Here is a 2,451-nt window from a genome sequence, read left to right as displayed (position 1 = left end):
GGGGTGATTTTGGCTTGGCTTCGGGGCTGGTGTGATTTGGGGCTGCGTTTTTTTTGGTCTTTTTTTTCAGAAAGGCTCCTCCAGCCAAGCGGTGGCTAAAATTGCGAGAGGCTCTTGTGCGGCCAGCCCTCTCTTGTTAAATTAATTTTACATTTTAAATTAACGAGGGCTAATTTAGTTGTGCTGTCCTTCCCCGAGCCAGCGGGGAGCCGCTGCCCGGGCGTGGGAGCGCTGGTTGGGCGGCGCACGGGAACCGGCAGCGCCTCAAAAGATGGCGAAAGGAGGAGCAGAACAAGTCTCTCCCAACCTGTGCCTCTTCCCATGAAAGCTTTCTCCCCCCTTAACCCCCCCCCCACCTTCCCAAAAAGAATATATGGGAGGCAGGTGAGGAGCGCAGCCCGTGTGAGCCGTTTGCTGCTCCCAGCTGAAAGCCCCGCTGACCAATTGCAAATATATTGTATTTTTGGTGCAAATATATTGTATTTTGGTGCAAATATATTAATTTTTGGTGCAAATATATTGTATTTTGGTCTGGATAAAATTCAGGCAGCAACGAGGTATTTTCTGTCCTTGCTCCAGAGGCTGAACCAACTTAGAGAAGTTTCCCTACTAGTTTTTTTTTTTGTTTTGGTTTTTAACCTAAAGCTAAATCCATATTCCTTCTAGTGTCACACATCTGTTTTCTGTTCCCAGCTCTTCTTGCAGGCTGGGGAAGGACAGGTGGAAAGTTTGCCCCACTGCACCCTTCGGAGTGGGGCCACAATTTCCCTCGCTGCAGCCTTAGTGGCTTCTTGAAAAAAAATAAAAATAAATAAAACCTCCGTGGGACTTCTCCGCTGTGAGCAACACCCCCACGGTACCGGGTGTCCCAACCGGAGCTTTTTTTTTTTTTTCAATCCAGATTTAAAATTCCTCTTTAGTCCTCACCGCCACCGATTTTCTCCCTCGGGGTTATAAATCACCTGCCTCCATGAGTGGAGGTGATCCAAAAAAAAAAAAAAAAGAAAAAAAGAAAAGAAAAACCTCCTCAAAGGGATGTAAACCAGCAAGGCTGGAGAAATAAAGCCCGGTTTGGGAAGGCAGAGCCCGGCAGCCTCCCCCGCCGCTCCCCGCCGCCGCCCGCGGCTCTCGGTCCGTCTCCGGGCAGGTGAACCCCTCGGTGTCACCATCCCAGCGGCATCTCTGCTCCTGGAGCAGCTTTAAAAAAATATAATAAAATAAAATTTGCCCCCCCACACACCTCCCCACCCCCTGAGTTTTATCTGTGAGTGCGTCTCCTCGGCAGGAGTGAGGCTCGGAATATTTGGGAGCTCTTGTGCCCTTTTGGTGCAGCAAGGCGGGTCACCGTTTTATTTCTATCCAGCCTGTCCTAAACCCGTGGTCCTGTCATTTTCCGGGGGATGCCAAGTATTTTAGCAGGGGGCTTGGTTTCGGAGCGTGGCATCGGCAAAATCCCACCACCTCTCTTCCCGAGCTCCAGGTCTACGTGTTTATCTAGCAGAGGTTTTTTCCAAAAAGCAGCCCTGCCAGGGCATCGACACCACCGGGTATTGAAAGTCTTGAAAAGGTGAAACCTGTTGACAGGACGTGAGATTAAAGAGATTTTCTTTTTTTTCCGGTCGTTTTCGGGTCCTTTTTTTTACCACGCCGGGTGCCCCGGAGCCGGGCTGAGTGGGGGCTGGAGGTCGCCCCTCTCCTCCGCCTGGAAATGAAGCCCCCAAAAGTTTCTCCACGGAGTCAAAAAGGCTGCAAACCAAACTCTTGGCTGCAAAATCGCCACGGAATTCCCAGCCCTCCAAATCCCTGAAACTACCAAATACCCCTAATTCCAGCTCCAACGCTCAGAAGTGGAACCTAAAAGACCATCTAAACCTATAGGGATACACAGTCCCGAAGAGCATTGCAACGTCTGGTGACATGGTTTGGATTCCGTAATAAAGCGGGGTGTTTTGGGGTTTGTTGGTTTTGGTTTTGATTTGTTTTGTTTTGTTTATTGTTATTATTCAATGCAATCCTCGAGAATTGAAACACACAAAACGCAGCGAGAATGTTCACAATTTTGAGCGCACAGTCGTAAATAGAAACATTCATATTTCATCCCGTTATAAATATTTGATACTGCAATTGTAAAATGCACATGTTTTATAAGGGTCCCAAAGTTTTCCCAACAAGTTGGAGAAGGAGGGGGGATGCTAACCCCTCCCCTGCATCCCTCATCCACGCCTGCATCCCGCATCCACGCACGCCCGTGGGTTTCCGTGGGGTTGATGAGCGAGTAGGGGGCGGGGGAGGGGGGGGGAACAGTCAGGAAAAAGACCCCGGGCATGTTTCGAGACGGTGCTTTAAGATTTCTTTCCCTACGGTTACTTATATATATACTTTTTTTTTTTTTCCCCTTTTTAAATTAAATTCTTCCCAAAGGCACCCCCAGACACGCACACCCCCCCTCCA

This window comes from Calidris pugnax, unplaced genomic scaffold, assembly GCF_001431845.1.
Source record: "Calidris pugnax isolate Ruff unplaced genomic scaffold, ASM143184v1 scaffold54, whole genome shotgun sequence".
Taxonomy (NCBI): Eukaryota; Metazoa; Chordata; class Aves; order Charadriiformes; family Scolopacidae; genus Calidris; species Calidris pugnax.
Note: the sequence above shows the minus strand (reverse complement) of the source record.